The following is a 24,116-nucleotide window of genomic DNA, read 5'->3' on the forward strand; positions in this document are numbered from 1 at the left end:
TCTAAAAATCACGACTCCAAACATCTCTGGAATCCATTTCCAAAAATAATTTTTCAGGATCTTCTGGCAGACCAACTATCTTAATATTATTACGACAACTTTGATTTTCCAACAAATGTCTCTTCTGGACATACCAGCGTGTAAACAAATCCTCAATTTGATCTATTATCTCCACATAATGGAGAAATAAAAACATTATCTATCCTCTTAAATTGATCTTGTCCAGTGTCCACTGCTGTTGAACTCTTATTAATATCAACTTGAATAGATGTAATTTCTTCACACATACCAGCCATTTTTCTCTTCATACCAGCAAATTGATCATTTAAAGTTTCAAAACCTTAGGTCATAGAAGACATCATCTTTTCGTTTGGTTGGATCAGTTCTGTAGACATGAGGTTGACTTCCATCCCTGTTGCAGGGGCCTTGAAGTCTGGGGAAGGCATCTGTGGTGAAATGACAGTTTTCATTGGAGAAGGAGATGTTCTTAAATCCTTAGGCGTCCCTTCAGTGAGTACAACTGCAGCAAGTAGTCATTCTTGCTCTTCTTCTTCTCGAACTTCTAAGTTGTCCTCCTCCACCTCTTCTCTGCCACCTCATACCTGGCCGCCCAACTGCGGATCTGATCCAGAATTTCCTGAATGCGATAACTTTCACCCATGCTGAGAAGCTCAGTAGAACACAGGGGAGCATCTCCAGCTGCATACAGGCAGTTCCCTTCCCGCTAACTCGTGCTGGCATTCGGGCACCAACACCCCGCTCTCCTTAGTCAAGCCGGCTCGTGTCGGATTCCATACTCGCGCTCCTCCTGGACTGCAACCAGGCCAAAGATCTCAGCGCCATCTTGCGTCTGAGGATGCGGAAGTTTCTTCCAGCTTCTCCTGAGTTCCACGTTGAGGATTCGGATCTATCTTTAACTGCTCCTGAGGTTCCTTCTGGAAGGTCGGCCTTGCTTCTTCTGCACTTTTCACAGGTTGAAACCTAGGATTTTTTCTAAGTTGCTGGTAATGAAATGGTATTGTATGTACTGACCAGTACAGGCATGGGCTGGCCCCACCCTCCTGATGACATCCTCTCTGAGACTTAGCCCTGGACTCCTCCCCTGTGACCCAAGCCAGAAAGATCGAGCCACCTCTTCCTTCACTTCCTTGCTTGGACCCAGGCCTGCAGTCTTGTGTGTAATAAAGGCTATCGTTCCCCTTACTCTTTGTCTCTGTGATTATTGGGCCAACTGGTCGTGCCCAACCCTGCTTTTTTCCTTTCTTCATTTCCAGAATCCTATTGTAGTAAATTACTGTTCAAAATATTGATAAAGTCAAAAAAGTCACTACAGTTCGAGTATTGAACAGTTCAGTCAGGGAGAGGTGTCTTCTCACGTCATTTTCCGACGCCATCTTGCCATGACAACCCACCCCCCCTCAGCTGATTCCTTGAACACCATCCAATCCACGGACTCGAGGCAGTCCTGCAGCTGTCTTCCCTCCTGTGACCACCTTCTGGTTGTCCTGATCTCGTAAGTGTTGTGAGCAATTTTAGGCCCCATTTCTAAGAGAGGATGTGATGGTCCAAAGGTGGTTTACAAGAATGATCCTGGGGATGAGAGGAATAATGTTTGAGGAGCATTTGATGATTCTGGGCCTCTACTCACCTGAGTTTAGAAGGATGAGGCAGGACCTCATTGAAATCTGATGACTAGTGAAAGGGCTGGATAGAAAGGATGTTGCCAGTAGTGGGAGAGTTTAGGACCAGTGGGCACAACCTCAGAATAAAAGAATGTCGGCTTAAAACGGAGATGGATAAACCTTTTCATCTGGAGCAGTGATTTTCAAACTCCTCCTCCACACCCCCACCCCCACCCCCCGGATCATATTCCACTTAATCTCTGTGCCAGAAGTTCTCTGTTAGTAAGGGATTACTTAAGGTGGAATGTGATTGGAAAGAAAAAGTTTGAAAATCTCTGTTTTAATTGTACCTCATTGACTTGTTCTGTGCGTGGTTTCATATCTCCAGAGGAAATGGGCCAATGACAATTTTTCTCAGGCAAAATATTTCCTTCACAATTGGGTCTACAGCAGACTTTCTCAGCCTTTTTTCCCATTCATACGCCACTTTAAGCAATCTCTTACTCATTTTTCGAGACTCCAAGGAATAAAGTCCCAACCTGTTCAACCTTTCCCTGTCGATCAACTCCTGAAGACCTGGCAACGTCTTAGTAAATCTTCTCTGCACTCTTTCAATCTTACTAATACCCTTCCTGTAGCTAGGTGACCAGAACTGCACACAATACTCCAAATTTGGCCTAACCAACATCTTATATAACCTCACCATAACTTCCCAACTCCTATTTTTAATATGTTAATTAATGAAGGCCAAGATGACATAAGCTGTCTTTAGAACCCTGTTGTCCTGTGACACCACTTTCATGGAATTATGTAACTGTGTTTTATCTCTTGCTGCCAATTTGTATAACTTCTCTGTTCAATTTCATAAGGTTGGCTTCTGGAGTATTTTATTGTGCCCCTTGATCTAGAGATTCTGGCAGAGCAAAGCAATTTTGTTTTCTTTTGTCAGGTCAAATTTTGTCACATTGATCCAAAAACAAGTATTTTCACCATTCCTTCATTTCAGATTCTCTGCAGCTGTCGTATTGTACCTCACAGTGACGACATCATGTTTGTCTTGTTTATCCTTTACCCCTCCATCCAGAGGATGTTGATCAATGAGTGGATTCCACTCATCCAGCACCACTGTCATTTCTGCTGCTCGGGCTTTTCATCCCACATATTCACTTTGTTATTTCCCCTCTTCTTTTTCTCAGCAAAGAGAATCAGGTTTTTTTGATCATATTTCTGAATCCCATTGAAAGGTTATCGACCTGAATGTTTCAACTCTGATTATTTTTGCAGAAGATGACCTGCTTAGTATTTCCAGCATTGAGTTTTTATTTTACTGCCTTGGTGTATTACTGAGTGCTTTGAATGGGAGAAGAAATATGGGTTGGGTTAAGTGGAGATGTTTCGATCATGGAGTGCGTTTAGAAAAATAAACGTAAAAGGGGAGGGTGCATGGAAATAGTTAAATCATCTTTTAAAATTGTTTTTTTAACTATGATTGTTTTCCGATGTACGTGCAGTGTTCAGAATTAAAAATTTATTGTTATGAACATGTCACAAAATTTGTCGTTTTGTGGCAACAATACAGGTGCAAATATTGTTGTAAATAACATTTTAAAAAAAGAAATCCATTTGTGCTAAATGAAGCATAGTGAGGGAGTGACTGTGGTTCCTTGTCCATTCAAAAATCTGATGGCAGAGGGGGAGAAGCTGTGTTTGTACCATTGGATGTTCGTCTTCAGGCTCCTGGACCTGTTTCCCTGGTGATAGCAGTGTGAAGAAGGCCTGGCCTGGGTGGTGAGGGTCCTTGAGGATAGAGGTTGTTTTCTTGAGACTCCGCCTCTTGGAGAAATCCTTAATACATGGGCTAAGGATGAAAGGGGAAAAGTTTAGTGGAAACATGAGGGGGAACTTCTCCACACAAGGTGGTGGGAGAGTGGAACAAGCTGCCAGCTGCATGAAGAAATATGAGCTCTATGTTAGCATTGAAGAGTTTGGACAAGTTGAGGGATACGAGGGTGTTGACAGGCTCTGGACTGGATGCTGGTCAGTGTGATGAGGCAGGATAAGAGTTCTTCAGTTGGCGCGTTAATCCATAAGACAGACAGCTGGGTTCTCACCCATTTAATGGAACGCGCATGGTGCAGCGGGCCGAGGAATGGCACGTTGATCTGTGGAGTCTCCTGCCGGAAAGCACGGGATACTCACGGGGCTTAATTTAAACCTGCTGGCAGCAAACTCTTAATGATGTCCCACCTTGTCCCGTGGAGCCTGGCACATATAACCATATGACAGTTTACAGCATGGAAACAGGCCATATCGGCCCTTTGAGTCTGTGCCAGTTCACATGAACAACTCCACTAGTTTTCCCCTCCAATACTCTGGCCATATCCCTCCAACCCCCTCATATCCATGTACACATCCAACCTTCTCTTAAATGACAGAAAGGACCCTGCCGCAACTATCTCTTCTGGAAGATCACTCCATTCTGCCACCACCACAGAAGCATCTTATAACATTTCTCCTAAAGTTTTGCCCCCTTACCCTTAACTCATACCTTCTTGTTCCAACCTCCCCCGCCCTCAGGGGAAAGAGTCTACTCATGTCTAGTCAATCTATTCCCTTCATAATTTTAAATACTTCGATCATAACTCCCTTCAACCATTGACGTTCAAATGAATAAAGTCGCAGTCTCCTTAATCTTTCTTTGTACTCTAGATGTTGTAAGTCAGGCAACATTTTTGTAAATCTTCTCTGCACCCTCTCCACCTTATCTATATCATTCCTATAATTTGGAAACCAGAGCTGAACACAATTCTCCAAACCTGGCCTCACCAATGCCTTAAACGTTAGTCTATGCTATGATTTATGAAGGCCAGCATGCCATACCCCTTCTTAACTACCCTGTCTACATGGGAATCCACCTTCAGTGAACTCTGTACCATAACTCCAAGATCCCTCTGTTCCTCTTCATTTCTCGACCCCCTCCCCTTAACTGCATAGGTCCTATTAAGATTATTTTTTCTGGAATGCAGCACCTCACACTTGTCAACATTAAATTCCATCTGCCATCTTTTCCAAACAAACCAAATCCTGTAATCCAAGAAAACCTTCCTCACCATCCACCACTCCCCCTATTTTCATATAGTCTGCATATTTGCTTACCCAGTTAACCACACCCTCATCCAAATCATGAATATAAATGATAAACAACAGGGGACCCAGCACCAATCCCTGAGGCACACCACTCGTCATAAGCTTCCATCCTGACAGACAGTTGTCCACCATGACTCTCTGCTGTCTATGTCCCAGCCACCTCTGAACCCATCTCACTATCTATTAATCCCTAGTGACTGAACCTTGCTAACTAACATTACATGTGGAACCTTATCAAAAGCCTTACTAAAATTCAAATAGATCTCGTCAACTGCCCTACCTTCATCCACTTTTCTTGTCACCTCTTCAAAAAATTCAACAAGATTCGTTAAAATGATTTTCCGTTCACAAACCCATGCTGGGTGCCACTGATCAATCCCTGTGTATCCAGATATTTGTATATACTATCTCTAAGAATACCCTCCATATCTTTCGCCACCACCAAAGTCAAACTTACTGGCCAATAATTACTTGGCCTGCACCTTGTGCTTTTTTTAAACAGTGGAACTACATTTGCAACCCTTCAATCCTGCGTCACCACACCCTTCTCCAGTGATCTTTGAAAAATCACTGTCTGAGCCCCCGCTATTTTCTCCCTGACCTCCCTTAACGTCCTGGGAAAAATCCAATCAGGACCAGGAGACTTATCCACCTCCATTGACCCTGGAAGCTCCAAAACCCTCTCTTTACTAATCCCTATTCTTTCCATAACTAAGCTATTTACCTCATTTATCTCACATAATCCAGTGTCTCTTTCCCTTGTGAATACAGAAGAGCAAAAAATTGTTCAATATCTCCCCCATCTCATGCAGCTCCTCACATACACATCGTCCACCGTTCCCATTTTCCAGTGGACCTACCCTATCTTTAACCTTCCTTTTACTGTTCACGTATATGTAAAAACCCCAAGGATTCACATTCACCTTATTTGCTATGGACACCTCATACCTTCTTTTTGCCTTTCTAATTTCCCTCTTGAGGTTCTTTCTGCAATCTAAGTAAGGATCATACATCTCATCAATCTTTTGTTTCTTATATTTAGCATGGGCCTCCCTTTTATCCTGAACCGTTCCTAATTTTTCTTGAAAACCACGGCTCCCTTGAACTTTTAGTCTTGCCTTTTGGCCGATCTGGAACATAAAGATTCTGTACTCTCAAAATCTCACCTTTTAAATACCCTCCAATTTTCCTCTTCATCATTTCCAGCTAAAAGATCAGCCCACACAACTCTCTGCAAATCCCTTTTCATTTCCTCAAATCTGGCCTTCCCCCACTCGAAGACCTTCAACTTCAGACCCAACCTATCCACTTCCATAATTAAGCTCAATCTAATGAACCCATGATCACTGGATCTGAAGTTCTCCCTAACGCTCACTCCACCACATGCTCATTCCCTAACCACATTTGGCATCTCCACATACTGCTGCAAAAAGCAGTCCTGAACACATTGAACTCTAAGCCATGCTGACCTCTCACTGACTGTGTTTCCCAATTGATGTTAGGACTTCACTTGCCTCCTTTCTGGACCAATCAACCTCGGGTATTGCTTAATCAGGCTGAAACCTAGATTTGCCTTGTGGCATAATGGCAGAGGACATGAAATTCTGGCATATAGTAGGTGCATTGGATGCTGCTACAGCATCTCAAGTAAGAGAATTTGTTGCCAATACCCTGGCAGAAAACCAGTACACCAGGTTCTGCCAATTTTTCCTCGATATGCTGGAATTGACAAGACATGAGTGCGGCTTGCGGCTTTTAAATATGGAGGGTCTGGGTGACAGGAATCCATCCGATTTAATGAATGAGATGTTCGCATTAACAGATGGTCATTCTAATTGTTTACTTTTTGAGACTCTATTCCTGACCAAACTCCCAGGTCATGTTGCAATACCAATCATTCACATGGATTTCCACCATCCCCATGACATAGCACAGGAGGCTGACAGGCTCCATCATACTCCAATGCAAGAGTCTGCTCACGTCCAGACTGTTTTTGCAGCAGATCCATCTCCCGTGTCCCATGAGCCTCCTATATCTGCAGTTCAGTCAAAGAAGGATGAGAGTGGTGTTTTTACCATGGCCATTGGGGTAAAAATGCGCATAAATGTGTCCCACCATTTACCTATTACAGCAAAAAGGCAGGAAACAAAAAAGCCGGCTACCATTAATTGCCTCGGCTGCTGGGACAAGTATGGGCCTATTGTATCGACAAGATGACGCTGGTAAGCACAAGTTTCTTGTAGGCACAAGTTTCTTGTAGACACAAGTGCTGAGGTCGGTTTGCTCCCGCCAACCTATTTTGAAATAAAAACCACAATAAATAACAACACCCGGCTCTTCAAACAGCAAATGGGACGACAATTCCCTGCTTTGGCACATGACGGGTCATGATTGGGATAGGAGATGTGACATTCCATTGGAATTGTGTATTGGCTTCCATTGCCCAGCCCATTATGGGTGCAGATTTTTTAAGGTCCCATGACTTGCCAGTAGACGTGGAGGAAATTGGTTCATGCTACCAGTTTTCAAACATACCCACTGGTATGTAGCAAATGGAGAGTTGCCCATCTAGGGGTGCAAACCCTGCACAAAGATGCCTATGGTGCTCTTCTCAATGAATTTACTTGTATTTTCTCACCTAATTTCAATACCTCCTAAACAGCCCAGGATGTGTCCCATTACATAGACACTTCAAGCCAGCTGAATTACACCAGGGCTCTTTGTCTTCCACTTGATAAACTGCTCAGGCAAGGGCAGGGTTTAGTGCAATGGAGGAATTAGGTATCATTCAGCACTCCAACAGACCTTGGGCATCACAGTTACACATGGCACCCAAGAAAACAGGTGGATGAAGACTCTGTGGCGATTACCGTAGGCCAGGGGTGTCAAACTCAAATTCGCAGAGGGCCAAAATTAAAAACTTTTACTAAGTCGTGGGCCAAACTAAATATTTATTGAAAATTTTCAACAACATCTGCATGTTTTCTCTTCTTTCAACATATGTAATGTTAAACTTTTTCTTATTAAAATAAATGTTTAATAATATTTTTGGTTAAACTCTTTCCAGAAGAAGCATTAACAAATGGGAAATAAAATATAAAATAAAGTTTGCTGTAAAACCAGACTTCTTTTCATCTCCTCCACCTTCTGGAGCTTTTGCTTCTCGTTCAGATCCTTATACATGTCCTGGTGTTTTGTTTCATAATGTTATATTCTTTAACTACAGACACGTTGGCTCCACACACAAGACAAACAGGTTTGTCTTTTAAAATGATGAACATATAGTTTGCCTCCCACCTGTCTTGAAAGGTCCTGTTTTCTGTCTTTCTTTTGGCCATTTTTCATAAGAGGTTTATTACATGTGAGTTAGGCGACAGATCGCAGATCCTAATGAAAGTAAACAGAGGAGGTGGGGGCGATTAACGGGCTGATGGGCCGGCGCCAATGCATTTGCAAAGCATTCTGGGATTTGTAGTATTAGCTGTGCATGCGCTATATTGGCGTGGCGACCAGTGGGCCAGCTCTAATACATATTTGATATGATCTTGCGAGCCAAATATAATTATATCACGGGCCAAATTTGGCCCACGGGCCTGAGTTTGATATGTGTGCCGTGGGCTCAATAACTACATCCGACAGATACCCTCTCCCTCATATTCAAGATTTTGCTGCCCAACCGCACAATTTCTGTGCTTTCTCCAAGGTTGATCTTGTCATGAGACACCATAAGATCCCAGTCCATAAGGATGACATTTTTAAAATGGTGATTATTACCCCTTCTGGGCTTTTTGAATTTCTTAGGATGCCACTTGGGTTGAAGAATGATGTTCAAACCTGCCAGCGGGTTATAGACACCTTGGGCAGAGATTTAGAGTTCCCTTAGATCTACTTGGATAACATGTGGTAAAAACAACCTCGTCACGAATATTCTGTCCAGACCGACTATATATCATATTCAGGGTGACATTGATATTCCTGAATTAGCCAGTGTCCAGGCAATGGACCCCGATGTTCAGGAATACAGTACGGCCATTACTAACCTGGACATACAGCAGGGGGCAACACAGCTGGGTGGCCAACCTTACTTTGTGACATGTCTTTGGGCTCCACTCGACCAGTGATTCCACCATCTTTGAGTCAACGTCTTTTTGACCAGATACACAGCTTGTCTCATCCATGCATCAGAACATCTTTCAAGCTCATGTCAAATAAATATGTATGGCATGGTCTGCAAAAAGGCGTCGCACAATGGGTCTGCACATGTACCTCCTGCAAGACTGCTAAAATTTTGTGGCACACTAAGGCACCTCTTCAATGTTTCCCAGTGGTACGCAGGGGGTTGGAACACGTGCATGTGGACCTGCTCGAACCATTGCCAGTATCTCAAAACATGAGATACATTCTAACAGTCGCAGAATGTTTCACGCGCTGGCCAGAGGCCATCTCGTTTCCATCCAGTGACACTGAGACAAGGGCCAGAACATTCATCATCAATTGGATGGCTAGATTTGTTTTCCGGCCCACATTACTTCAATCCAACGGCCTTGTGGAACATTTCCACTGGCAACTGAAGGCGCTCCTCAATTAGGTCAATGAGTTACCATGGGTTCTATTGGGAGTGCGCATGGCTTCAAAGGAAGATATGTCTGCATTGTCCGCAGAGATGGTGTATGGTACTGTCCTTACAGTTTCATGGGACATTCATTTCACACCAACTCTGATCTGAACGTCCTTCAGCAGCTTTGACATGGTGCTTTGATCAGCAAACCTTTTCCTACCTAATGACATGGATCCCCTAAAGAGAATGTTCCCCCACCACACCTGGATGCTGATTTTTTGTGCACAGACAGGTCCCAGGAGTCCCGTTACAACGACCGTATGAGGGCCATTTCCGCGTGGTGAAGAAGGATGAGGTTATGTATACTTTGTACATTGGGGGACATTCACAGCTGTTTAGTGTGGACAGACTCAAGCCTGCCCATGTGGATCCCGCTTCACCCATTCAGTACCCCCAACCCAGACGGTGAGGGGGTCCACCTAAGCTGCATGCAGCTGCTGCTTTAGTTTCTGGTGACAGTTCGGGGTGGTGGGTGTTGGTGTAGCAGCTGTCTAGTGGGCCGAGTGGGCACGGTTCTTTGCCGGGTGCGCAAAATCATAAGACAGAGAGCTGGGTACTCATCCATTTAATTGACCACCCTCGCGTGGTGCTGCGTGCCGAGGAATGGCACGCTGATCTGTGGATTCTGCTGCGGGAAGGCGTGGGACACTCACAGGGCTTAATTTAAACCTGTGGTCCCGTGGATTGGCAGGAAACTCAGAATGATGTCCCACCTTCTCCCATGGAGCCCGGGACATGCAGTAAATGAAAGAAGCCTGTAAAGTCTGAATAAAGCAGTCCTGTGTTGACTAACCTGGTGTCTGTGTGTGGCTTTAATAGCTCTATCGAAGTAGCCACTACATATTTAAATATTTGGGGTGATTATCCCACTTACAGGATACTTTTCACAGCCATCTCACTGCCTGTGGGAAGAAGCTATTCCCCAGCCTGTCAGTCCTGATTTTGCTGATGGACGTGGTTAAAGATGCTGTGCACTGGATGGAAATGGTTTCTTTACAATTCCTTGAGTCCTATTTGAAAAACACTCCCAGTAAATGTCATCTACAGAAGAAAGGGAGACCAAAGTGATCCTCACAACTCTTTGTATCATTCCTGTCTGATGCTTTACAGCTACTAGACCATCCAATGATGCAGCCAGACAGGAAACTCAATTGCGCCTGTGTAAAATCTCAGGATGAGAGCCGTTGTCCTTGACCGCCTCAGCCTCCTTGCGAAGTGTAGGCGCTTCTGACCAATAATGAGGTGTGATTGTTTTGTGTATTAATACGTGTCCACCATCAGCCACCTCCCCACCATGACTACCAGCCCCACCATGACTACCAGCCCCCCCCCCCACATCACCATCGGGCACACAAAACTCAAAACGGTCACCCAGTTTCCCTATCTCAGCTGCACCATTTCATCGGATGCAAGGATCGACAACGAGATAGACAACAGACTCGCCAAGACAAATAGCACCTTTGGATGACTACACAGAAGAGTCTGGAAAAACAAACAACTGGCAAACCTCACAAAGATTAGCATATACAGAGCCGTTGTCATACCCACATTCCTGTTCGGCTCCAAATCATGGGTCCTCTACCGGCATCAAATACGGCTCCTAGAACGCTTCCACCAGCGTTATCTCCGCTCCATCCCAGAGATCATAAATTCAAAAGGATTGGTGAAATATTTCCTCTGTATTGTTAACACTAAAGTCCCTATATTTTTTAAGGCATTCGGACGTAACTGAGAAACATTACATTTTAAACACATGGTACGTCAGGATCAGAAGGATTGGAGCATTCTTGTTCAAGTGACACAACTTTAAAAAATAACATCTAACTTTATGAAGAATGTGATGCTACAACAGGAACAACGGATGGAATCAGACACATTCTATGAGCATTGAGAAGCAAAAAATGGATTGGTTTTCCATCCCTTCCTCAGCGAACCAATGACCCCGACAGGTCCTCCCCGACCTACGACCGTAGTGGAGTCCAAAGGATCATTCAGACCCCACAATGGACGCAAGTTGGAGTTTTGCCCCCGTTCGAGGAGCCCTGAAGTCTTAGAGCCTATTTTTAAAATCAAATGATTTGACAAATGAGAACAGAGACACAGGACACGTAAGACCCAAAATGTGCGGATTGACTTTGTGACTCAGTTTCTCAGGGTCCTTCGGCTGGGGGCAGCCATCTTAATTTCAGTGCGCATGCGCGACTTTTCAAGTTCACCAGATTTTGGTGCTCAAAAGGTGAATAATACCATTCGGAAAGGTTTTTGTTGGTTTTCAGACAGAGGTGTGTTGTTCAGGGAAGCACTAGTGTTTTTGTGACTCAAAGTACCAGCATCTGAAGTCCGCTATCTCTTCAGAAAAGCTCTGATAGCTTTAGCATGGAGCAAAGCTGAACCAGGGCTTTGCAGCTATTTAAGGGAGTGTGTGGGCAGGGTTTGTTCTAGACCAACAATCTCACCAAATGACTCTGCTTGAAATCAAGATTCAAACCATTTTGAGGAATACAACAGGAATTGTTCAACAAGAGCCTGGTGTTCCCTGAGGAGTTTTCTTTCAAGAGTGGAAATGATTTTTTTTAAAAGCCCGTTAATCTTCCTGATACAGATCTTTGTATTTAACTTTCAGGTTGCTATCTGTTGTTAACTTGGAGGCCTTTAATGGAATCTTTGCTTTAACCAAGCAGTTTTCTTGCAATTTTCCAGCTGTTGGATGCGATTCAGTTGCGGCAAGTTTAGCAAGTGGGATTTTGATGTGAAACTGCAACTCACAACGTCATTTTTGTGTTTGAAAATGCAAATGTGAAAATATTAACTTTGGTCTCCTCGGTTTGCTTAAGTTTACAGAGTAGACGTTGGGTCAAGCTGAGAAGACAGAGTTGGATGCCCTTTTGGCGAATCGGCTGGGCATAGCAGAAAGCTCAAAACGAGGGTCTGAAAAAATAATGAAGCAGACTGAAGTGCCGTTGAACCAAACCCAGGTAAAGAATTTAATTTTGTGCTGTGTACTTAAGAGAGCAAACGATTTGGGCTTTTAGTGGTGACCTATTTAAATGAACAAAATCTGATTAGAATTAAAGTTTATGGAATGTTTGGAAGGTGCCACAAAAAATGGAGCGTATAAATTAGATGTTGTAATTAAGATAAATGAACAATACAATGAGCCTGGTGTCACAGTATCTGCCTACCTCTACCGTACATCACCATTAAACGTTCTCCCCAATATGAACCTGATGTCAAAGTATCTGACACAATTAATTGAACATCACTGTTAAACCTTCTCACGAATGTGAATCCTGTCTCATAGTTTCTGCTTCAGTCTATAGTCCATCAATGTTAAACTTTCTTCCCCCTGTGAACCTGGTGTAATAGTATTTGCTTCAGTCTACCGTCCATCACCGCTAAACATTCTCCCCACTGTAAACCTGGTGTCACAGTATCTACCTCAGTCTCCCATACATCACCCTTAAATCTCCTCCCTACTGTGAACCCACCGTCAATGTATCTGCAATAGTGTAATGGGCATCATTTTTAAAAATTCTTCCCATTGTAAACCCGGAGTCCAGTATCTGCCTCAATCTACCGTACATCACTGTGTAACATTCTCCCCAATGTGAACTTGGTGTCACAGTATCTATCATAGTTTATCGTACATTACTGTTCAAACTTCTCACTGTTGTGAAGGCATAATCTTAATATCTGTCTCAGTCTCCCATACATCATTGTTAAACCTTCTCCCCCTGTAAACCTGGTGTCACTTTATCTACCACAGTTCCTTTCACATCATCGTTAAACCTTCTTCCTACCGTTGTGAACATGGTGTCACAGTATCTGTCACAGCTTATTGTAAATCACTGTTAAACCTTCTCTCTAATGTGAACTCGGTGTCACAGTATCTGACACAGTTCATCACTGTTAAACCTTCTCCCCACTGTGAACCTGGTGTCACAGTATCTGACACAGTTCATCACTGTTTTCTCCCCACTGTGGTCTACCGTCACATCAAAAAAAAAATTCTACCCTCAATGAACCAGGTGTCACTGAATCTGCTGCAGTTTTCCTTACACAACTATTAAACCTTCTCCACTCTATAAACCTGGTGTCACAGTATCTACCTCAGTCAATCATACATCACTTTTAAACCTTCTCCCCACTGTGAACCCAGTGTAACAGTATCTTCCTCAGTCTGCCGTACATCACCGTTAAACATTCTCACTTCTGTGAACCTGGTGTCTCAGTATCTGCCACAGTTTATTTTACATCACTCTTAAACCTTATCTCCACTGGAAACCTGTTGTCAGAGTTTCTGCCACCGTTTATCGTACATCACTGTTAAACCTTTTCGTTGCTCTGAACCAGTGTCACAGTTTCTCTCTAAGTCCACCGGACATCAGCGTTAAACTTTCTCCCTACTGTGAACCCAGTGTCTCAGTATGTGTTTCAGTCTCATGTGTATCAACATTAAACCTTCTCCCCACTGTGAACCTGTGTGGCAGTTTGTGCCAGAGTTCGTTGTACATCACCGTTAAACCTTCTCGCCACTGTGAAACTGATGTCACAGAATCTGCCCCAGTTTATGTTACATCACTGATAAACCTTCTCCCGATTGTGAACACAGTGTCACAATATCTACCTTAGTCTACCATATATCACCGCTAAATCCTATCCCCACTGTTTACCCAGTTTCACAGTATCTGCCTCATTCTACCGTACATCACTATTAAACCTTCTCGCCACTGTGTATCCAGTTTCACAAATCTGCTTCAGTCTCCCAAAAATCACCATTAAAATTTCTCCTCACTGTGTCACTGTATCTGCAACAATGTATCGCGTGTCACGATTAAACCTCCTTCCCACTGTTAACCCGGAGTCACAGTATCTGCCTCAGTCTACTCTACATTACCGTTAATCTATCTCTCAACTGTGAATCCAGTGTCACAGTATTTGCCACATTATATCATACATCACCGTTAAACCTTTTCCCCACTGTTAACCTGATGCCACAACATCTGCTGTAGTTTATTGTACATCACTATTAAACCTTTTTAATACTGCTGTGAACCCGGTCTCACAGTATCTTCCTCTTTCTTCTGTATATCACCGTTAAACCTTCTCCCCACTGTGAACCCGGTATAACAGTATCTGCCTCAGTCTGCCATACATCACCCGTTAAACCTTCTCACTACTGTAAGCTCGGGGTCTGAGTACCTGCCTCAGTCAACCATCCATCACAGTTAAACATTCTCACCTCTTTGAACCTGGTGTCTCAGTATCTGCCACAGTTAAATCACCGTTAAACCTTATCTCCACTGGAAACCTGTTTTCAGAGGTTCTGCCAAAGTTTATCATACATCACTGATAAACCTCCCCACTGAGGTCCCGGTGTAACTGTGTCTTGCTCAGTCTGCTGTACATCACCATTAAACCTTCTCCCAACTGTGAATCTGGTGTCACAGTATCTGCCACAGTTTATCGTACATCACTATTAAACCTTCTCACTTCTGTGAACTCATTTTCATGGTTTCTGCCAACATTTACCGAACATCACTGTTAAACCTTCTCACTACTGTGAACCCTGTGTCATAGTATCAGTCTCAATCTACCGAAAATCACCATTAAACCTTCTCCCTAATGTGAACCCACTGTCACAGGATCTGCCTAAGTCTACCGTACATTAATGCAAACCTTCTCCCTACTGTGAACCCGGTGTCGCTGTATCTGCCCCAGTTTAACATACATCACTTTTAAACCTTCTCCCCATTGTGAACCCAGTGTTTCAGTATCAGTCTCAGTCTCCCATGTATCACCATTAAACCTTCTCCACACTGTGAAACTGATGTCACAGTATATGCCAGAGTTTTTTGGACGTCACTATTAAACCCTCTCCCCACTGTGAACCCAATGTAACTGTATCTGCCTCAGTCTCCCGTATATCACTTTTAAACTTAGTCCCCACTGTGATCCTGGTGTCACAGTGTATGCTAAAGTTTTATGCCCATCACTGTTTAACCTTCTCACTGCTCTGAACCCAGTGTCACAGTTTCTGTCCCAGTCTACCGTACATCACCATTAAACGTTCCACACTGTGAACCTGTTGTCACAGTATCTGCCACAGTTTATTGTACATCACTGTTAATCCTTCTCCCGACTGTGAACCCAGTGCCACAGTATCTGTCTCAATCCACCACACATCTGAGTTAAACCTTCTATTCACTGTGAACCTGGTCTTCTAGTCTCTGCCACAGTTTATTGTACATCACTGTTATACCTTCTTAATACTCTGAGCTCGGTGTCACAGTATCTTCCAATTTCTACCAAACTTACCATAAACATTCTCCCCAATGTGAACCTGGTGTCAATGTACATGACACAATTTATCGTACATTACTGTTAAACATTATCCCCACTGTAAACCTGGTGTCACAGTATCTGTCTCAGTCTACCATACATCACCATATTACCTTCTCCCCACTATGAACCTGGGTCACAGTATCTTCCTCTGTCTTTCGTACATCACCATTAAACCTTTCCCAACTGTGAAACTTGTGTCACTTTATCTGCCACAGTTTTTTTTTACATCACCATTAAATCTTCTTCCAATGTGAACATAGTGTCACAGTATATGCCAGAGCTTATCGTAAATCTCTGTTCAACCTTCTCACTCCTGTGAACTCGGTCTCACAGTTTCTGCCAAAGTCTACCGTACAGCACCCTTAAATATTCTCCCCACTGTGAACCTGGGATCACAGTATCTGCCTCAATATACTGTACATCATTGGTAAACCTTATCCTCACTGTTAACCTGGTATCAAAATATCTGACACAGTTTATCGTACATTACTGTTAGATTTTCTCACTGCTGTGCACCCAGTGTAACAGTGTCTGTCTCAGTCAACCTACATGATCATTAAAGCTTCTCCCCCTATGAACCTGGTGTCACAGTATCTGATTGAGTTTATCATACATTACCGTTAAACCTTCTCACTGCTTTGAATCCAGTGTCACAGTTTCTGTCCCAGTCTACCGTACATCACCATTAAACGTTCTCCACACTGTGAACCTGTTGTCACAGTATCTGCCACAGTTTATTGTACATCACTGTTAATCCTTCTCCCGACTGTGAACCCAGTGCCACAGTATCTGTCTCAATCCACCACACATCTGAGTTAAACCTTCTATTCACTGTGAACCTGGTCTTCTAGTCTCTGCCACAGTTTATTGTACATCACTGTTATACCTTCTTAATACTCTGAGCTCGGTGTCACAGTATCTTCCAATTTCTACCAAACTTACCATAAACATTCTCCCCAATGTGAACCTGGTGTCAATGTACATGACACAATTTATCGTACATTACTGTTAAACATTATCCCCACTGTAAACCTGGTGTCACAGTATCTGTCTCAGTCTACCAGACATCACCATATTACCTTCTCCCCACTATGAACCTGGGTCACAGTATCTTCCTCTGTCTTTAGTACATCACCATTAAACCTTTCCCAACTGTGAAACTTGTGTCATTTTATCTGCCACAGCTTTTTTTTACATCACCATTAAATCTTCTTCCAACGGTGAACATAGTGTCTCAGTATATGCCAGAGCTTATCGTAAATCTCTGTTCAACCTTCTCACTCCTGTGAACTCGGTCTCACAGTTTCTGCCAAAGTCTACCGTACAGCACCCTTAAATATTCTCCCCACTGTGAACCTGGGATCACAGTATCTGCCTCAATGTACTGTACATCACTGGTAAACCTTATCCTCACTGTTAACCTGGTATCAAAGTATCTGACACAGTTTATCGTACATTACTGTTCGATTTTCTCTGTCTCAGTCAACCATACATGATCATTAAAGCTTCTCCCCCTATGAACCTGGTGTCACAGTATCTGACTGAGTTTATCATACATTACCGTTAAACCTTCTCACTGCTTTGAATCCAGTGTTACAGTATCTGCCTCAGTCTATCTTACATCACCGTTAAACCTTCTCACTACTGTGAACTCGGTGTCACAATATCTGCCAAAGTCTTCCGTACATCACATTAAATATTCTCCCCAATGTGAACCATTTGTCACTGTTTCTGCCCTAGTTTATCCTACATCACCGTTAAACCCTCTTCCTACAGTGAACCTGGTGTCACAATATCTGCCACAGCTTATCTTAAATATCTGTTCAACCTTCTCACTCCTGTTAACTCAGTCTCACAGTATCTGCCAAAGTCCACTGTACATCACCATTAAAAATTATCCCCACTGTCAACCTGGGGTCACACCATCTGCCTCAATCAACTGTATATCACTGTTAAACCTTATCCTCATTGTTAACCTGGTATCAGAGTATCTGACACAGTTTATCATACATTACTGTTAGATTTTCTCACTCTGTGCCCCCAGTGTAACAGTGTCTGTCTCAGTCGACCGTACATGATCATTAAAGCTTCCCCCCCTGTGAACCTAGTGTCACAGTATCTGACTCCGTCTTCCGTACAACACTGTTAAACCTTATCCCAACTGTACACTTGGTGTTATGGTATCTTCCTCAATTTACCATACATCAACTTTAAACCTCCTCCCCACTGTGAACACAGTGTCACAGTATCTGCCTCAGTCTACTGTACATGACCATTAAACTTTCTCCTCACTGTGAACCTGGTGTCACATTATCTGACACAGTTTATCGTACATTACTTTTAAACCTTCTCACTGCTGTTAACCCAATGTCACAGTGTTTGTGAAAATTTATCGTACATCTCCGTGAAACATTCTCCCCACTGTGAAGCTGGGGTCAGGTTACCTGACTCAGTCTGCCAGGTACAGCACCAATTGCTCTCAGCCAAAGGTGCTGTAGTTGAGTTTGGGTGACCAGAGGTTACTGCTCAAGAAGGCCAGGGGCTGCCATTCCCCTTCAATGAATTGCTCCAGTGTGCCCCCTACTGCTGTGCTGGATACATCTACTGTGAGAGTGGTGGGTGTCTCTGGCCTGGCGTGTACCACAAGGATTGTGTTGGCCAGTGTGTCCTTGGCCCTCTGGAACACCTCCAAATCCTCATTGTCCCAGGTAATGTCTTTACCTTTCTCCGCATGATGTGGGCCACTACCAGTATGGATTGGTTATAAAAACTAATTGTACCGGTGAATTCCTGCAGCCCCTTCATTATGGGGGGTTTGGGGAAGCATTGAACAGCCTCTACCTTTTCAAGCAGGGGTTTAGTTCCGTGCCTGTTGATTTGATACCCCAGGAAGTCGAACGTTTCCAACCTGAACTGGCACTAAGTAAGGTTTATAGTGTCCAAATTGCTGCAGTTGAGTGCACAGACGCCTTAGATAACACATGTTAAACTCAGGCCCGCGGGCCAAATTTGGCCCATGATATAATTATATTTGGCCCGCAAGATCATATCAAATATGTATTAGAGCTGGCCCGTTGGCCGCCGTGCCAGTATAGCGCATGCACAGCTAATACTACAAATCCCAGAATGCTTTGCAAATGCATTGGCACTGACCCGTCAGCCTGCTAATCGTCCCCACCTCCTCTCTTTACTTTCATTAGGATCTGCGACCTGTCGCCAAACTCACGTGTAATAAACCCCTTATGAAAAATGGCCAAACGAAAAACAGAAAACAGGACCTTTCAGGACAGGTGGAAGGCAAACTCTGACCCCACAGTTTGATGAATTTGTATCTTTTTCCTATATCTGACATGATCATCTCTAATCTATTCATTTTTTCTTCTGTACTTTTAATTCTTCTTTTTATTTCATTAAATTCTTGTAATTGCCATTCTTTTACTGATTCCATATATTCTTTAAAAAAATATATCCATTGTCTTGCCCTTCCCTTCTTCTTCCATTTCTCTGTGTTCTTCTACTTCTTCTTCCTCTGGGTTGCTCATCTGTTGTTTCCTCGATTTATTTTTACTCTCTTCTTTCTTGTTCTCGTTGTTTTCTATGTTCTCTTCTTGATGTTGTGCTGTGGCTGTCATTCTCAGCTGTGGAGATCGACTCCTCAGCTGATCCCCCCTCCCGTCAGTGTTTTTTTTTTGTCTTGCGCATCGCGCATGTGCGAGGAGTCGCGCCAGCGCAGTTGTGCACTTTTGCTTGGCTCCGCGAGCCATTTTTGTAGTCCCGAGCTCGGGACTTTGGGACTTTGACTGACCTGAGGGAGCGGGCTTCTCTCTCCACAGCGGGCTTCCTCGGACAGGTAAGGCCTTCACCTTCTTCTTCTGATGTCTTTTCTTCTTCTCTTCTTCCCGTTGCTTTCGACTTTTCTTTCTTCGCTGCCATTTTCTTCCCACCTTTACTTTCACTTTATTTTAATTTTTGTGTTTGTGCCTTTGTGTTTTCTGTGTTTTTTTAAAACTTTTCCAGAAAGGGCTGGAGTTCCCCGACTGGCCACTACTCCATCACGTGACTCCTCCATGTGACACAGTTTATCGAACATTACTGTTGAACATTCTTCCCAATGTGAACCTGGCGTCACAGTATCTGCTACAGTTTATTGTACATCATGTTAAACATTCTCCCTACTGTGAACCTCGTGTCACAGTATCTTACACAGTTTGTCGTACATTACTGTTAAACATTCTCCCCTCTGTGAACCTGGTGTCACAGTATCTGACACAGTTTATCGTACATTACTGTTAAACCTTCACCCCACTGTGAACCTGGTGTCACAGTATCTGACACAGTTTATTGTACATCATGTTAAACATTCTCCCTACTGTGAACCTGGTGTCACAGTATCTGAGACAATTTATCGTACATTACTATTAAACATTCTCCCCAATGTGAACCTGGTGTCACAGTATCTGACACAGTTTATTGTACATCATGTTAAACATTCTCCCTACTGTGAACCTGGTGTCACAGTATCTGACACAGTTTATCGTACATTACTGTTAAACATTCTCCCCAATGTGAACCTGGTGTCACAGTATCTGACACAGTTAATTGTGCATTAGGTTAAACCTTCTTCCCGCTGTGAACCTGGTGTTACAGTACCTACTTAAGTCTACTGTTTATCAACGTTAAAACTTCTACCCACTGTGAATCTAGTGTCACAGTATCTGACACAATTTATCGTACATTAATGTTAAACATTTTCACTCCCGTGAACCCATTGTCTCAGTATCTATCTCAGTCCACCGTACATCACCGATAAACATTCTCCCCACTGTGAAGCTGGTGTCAGACTATCTGCGTACGTCTATCGTACATCACCATTAAACATTCTCCCAACAGTGAAAACAGTGTCACTTTCTCTGCCACAGTTTATCATACAGAACTGTTAAACGTTCTCCCCACCGTCAATCCCGTCAGTGTCGTAGCATCTGCCTCAGTTTCTCGTACATCACCAGTAAACCTTTTCCCCACTGTGAGGCCGATTTTACTGTACCTACCACAGTTTATCGTACATCACCATTAAACCTTCTCCGCGCTGTGCACCTAGAGCCATGGTATCTACCTCAATTCACCGTATATCATCGTTAAATCTTCTTCCCACTGTGAATACAGTGTCACAGTATTTGCCTCAGTCTACTGTACATCACCGTTAAACTTTATCCCCAATGTAAACCATTTGTTAAAGTTTCTGCGAGCATTTATCATACATTACAGTTAAACCTTCTCTCCATTGTGAACACTGTATCATAGCTTCTGCCTCAGTCTACCATACATCACTTTTAAAACTTATCCCCACTGTGCACCTGGTGACACAGTATCTATCTCAATTTACCATACATCAGCGTTGAACCTTATCCCCCATTGTGAACAATTTGTCAAAGTTTATGCCAGCGTTTATTGTACATCACAGTTAAACCTTCTCCCCACTGTGAACACTGTGTCATAGTATCTTACACAGTTTATTGGACATGAGTACTAAACATTCTCACTACTGTGAAACAGGTATCACTGTATCTGCAACAATGAATCGTGTATCACTGTTTACCCTCCTTCCCACTGTGAACCTGGTGTCAAATTATCTGTCTCAGTCTATCGTACATCACCGTTGATTTATCTCTCAACTGTGAATCCATTGTCACAGTATTTGCCACATTATATCATACATCACTGTTAAACCTTCTCCCTAATGTGAACCCACTGTCACAGAAACTACCTAATTCTACCGTACATTAATGTTAAACCATCTACCTACTGTGAAACCGGTATCACTGTATCTGCAACATTGAATTGTGTATCACCGTTAAACCTCTTTCCCACTGTGAACCTGGTGTCACAGTATCTGCCCCAGTTTATCTTACATCACTGATAAACCTTCTTCCGACTGTGAACCCGGTGTCACAATGTCTACCTCAGTTTACCATATATCACCAATAATTCCTCTCCCCACTGTTTACCCAGTTTCACAGTAGCTATCTCAGTCAACCATACATCAGCGTTAAACCTTCTCCCCACTGTGAACCCGGTGAAATAGTATCTGCCTCAGTCTCCCGAAAATCACCATTAAAATTTCTCCCCACTGTTAAATCTGTGTCTCTGTATCTGCACCAATGTATCACGTGTCACCTTTACACCTCCTCCACACTGTGAACCTGCCACAGTACCTGCCACAGTTCATTGAACCTCACTATTAAACCATCTCACTAATGTGCACCCGGTTTCACAGTATTCATCACAGTCCACCGTACATCTCTGTTAAACCTTCTCACTACTGTGAACTTGTTGTCACAATATCTGCCATGTCTATCGTACATTAAGTTAAATGTTCTCCCCAATGTGAACCATTTGTCACTGCTTCTGCCATAGTTTATCGTACATCACAGTTAAACCTTTTCACTGCTGTAAACCCATTGTCTCAGTATCTATCTCATTATCATTAAACCTTCTCCCGACAGTTTATCGTACATTAGTGTTAAACCTTCTCCCTGCCGTTAACCCAGTGTCACAATGTTTGTGACAGTTTTTCGTACATCTCCGTGAAACATTCTCCCCACTGTGAAGCTGTGGTCAGATTACCTGCCTCAGTCTGCCAGATACAACACCGATTGCACTCAGCCAAAGGTGCTGTAGTTGAGTTCAGGTGGCCAGAGGTGTCTGCTCAAGAAGGCCAGGGGCTGCCATTGCCCTTCAATGAATTGCTCCATTGCGCCCCCTACTGCTGTGCTGGAAGCATCTACTGTGAGAGTGGTGGGTGCATCTGGCCTGGCGTGTACCAGAAGGATGGTGTTGGCCAGTGCGTCCTTGGCCCTCTGGAACACCTCCAAATCCTCATTGTCCCAGGTAATGTCTTTACCTTTCTCCGCATGATGTGGGCCACTACTGGTATGAATTGGTTATAAAAATTAATTGTACTGGTGAATTTATGGTGTGTTTGGGTAAGCACTGAACAGCCTCTACATTTTCAAGCAGGGGCTTAGTTCCGTGCCTGTTGATTTGATGCCCCAGGAAGTCAAACGTTTCCAGCCTGAACTGGCAATAAGTAAGGTTTATAGTAAGTCCAAATTCCTGCAGCCGGGTGCACAGTCGCCTTAGGTGGTCTCTGTTTAGCTTCATTGCCACCAACTTGATATCTTGTGGTTACTGCCACCCTCTGCTGTTGGAGAATATATTCCTTGGTCTCAGCCCCTCAATGTGACTAAGAGCCCCTTAAATGCCCCAAATGTTTTGGCCTTCACTCCTGGCAAGGCATTCCTGGCACCCACAACTCTGGGTAAAAGAAAATACCCCTGATATCTCCCCTAAATCTTCCTCCCTTTGCTTTAGACAGATGTTTTCTAGTGTTTGCTACTCCCATGTGCGTTTCAGGCAAACTGAAGGGCATCTTTCACCGAGTTTCTGGTTTTCCAGCAGTTCTGGATGTCTGTCTCTGGATGCTCAGCTCCGTGGACCACCCCGCAGTATCCCATCTAGTCCTAGAGTCTCTGTGTCAGACATTCTCTGCTGACCACTGCCTGATGGCTTTGTGGTCAAATGTGTTTGTCTATGAAACCGTTCCCAGGAAGGTAAAGGGGCAAAGTCTTGCTGACTGGAACATTGTGCAGCACCAGGGCCAGGCCAATCTTTCGCAACATCTGAGCCAGGTAGAACCTCAGCACATAGCGGCATTTGGTGCCCTTGCACTTTGGTTCCATGGACAGCCACACACAATGATGGCCATGCTGGTTACACCCTTGTCCCCATTGATTGAACATACATGGTCCTTCTCCAGACTCTATCCATTTTGGACCCCCACATGAATAGGAAATCTGTTTTGGGAATTGCCAGGGTTGAGGTGTGGAGACGGGCCACACCTGCCCCACGTGCAGCAGGACTGAGAGTTCCTTGCACCTTGCAACTGATGATCCGATTGACAGAGTTGGGCATCTCTGTGGTTCTCCCTGTCTCCTGGAGCTGGGGTCTCTGTACTGCTCCCCATCTCCTTGAGTTGGTGCTTTGTTCTCCACCAGCCCCACAAGACAACCAAGACCCTTGGATGGAGAGCAGAGGTGCAGAGAGATCAGTGAGAACATGGGTAGTTTCAACAGGGTGGGGTCCATCCAGGTGCCTGATAACAGGTGGAAACCAAGGGGGAAGGAGAATGCAGGACATTCATTAGCAAGACATTGCGAGAGAGTGGATTCCTCGAACTCTTGAGGGGGGAAGGTGTTGATTGATCCATCGGTTTAGGTGGGGCAGGGTATAGACATGGCAGCTGACTGGAATTGTCAGCGGGATACTGAGACTTGGGAGAGGAGGGGAAGTAGGGTGCAGGAGTGTTCTGACGAGAGAGTGCTGAG

The 24,116-nt window shown here is 43.8% G+C and overlaps 1 protein-coding gene across 1 annotated transcript in view; it reads left to right on the forward strand.

Moving 5' to 3' along the window:
- Positions 1–24,116, forward strand: part of LOC138745752 (uncharacterized) — a 53,381-nt gene that overhangs the window by 16,908 nt on the left and 12,357 nt on the right. The window contains exon 2 of the mRNA XM_069903027.1: positions 12,222–12,362. The gene's annotated coding sequence lies outside the window, so the exon portion shown is untranslated. The remainder of the gene's footprint in view (positions 1–12,221; positions 12,363–24,116) is intronic.

This window comes from Narcine bancroftii, chromosome 11, assembly GCF_036971445.1.
Source record: "Narcine bancroftii isolate sNarBan1 chromosome 11, sNarBan1.hap1, whole genome shotgun sequence".
Classification (NCBI taxonomy): Eukaryota; Metazoa; Chordata; class Chondrichthyes; order Torpediniformes; family Narcinidae; genus Narcine; species Narcine bancroftii.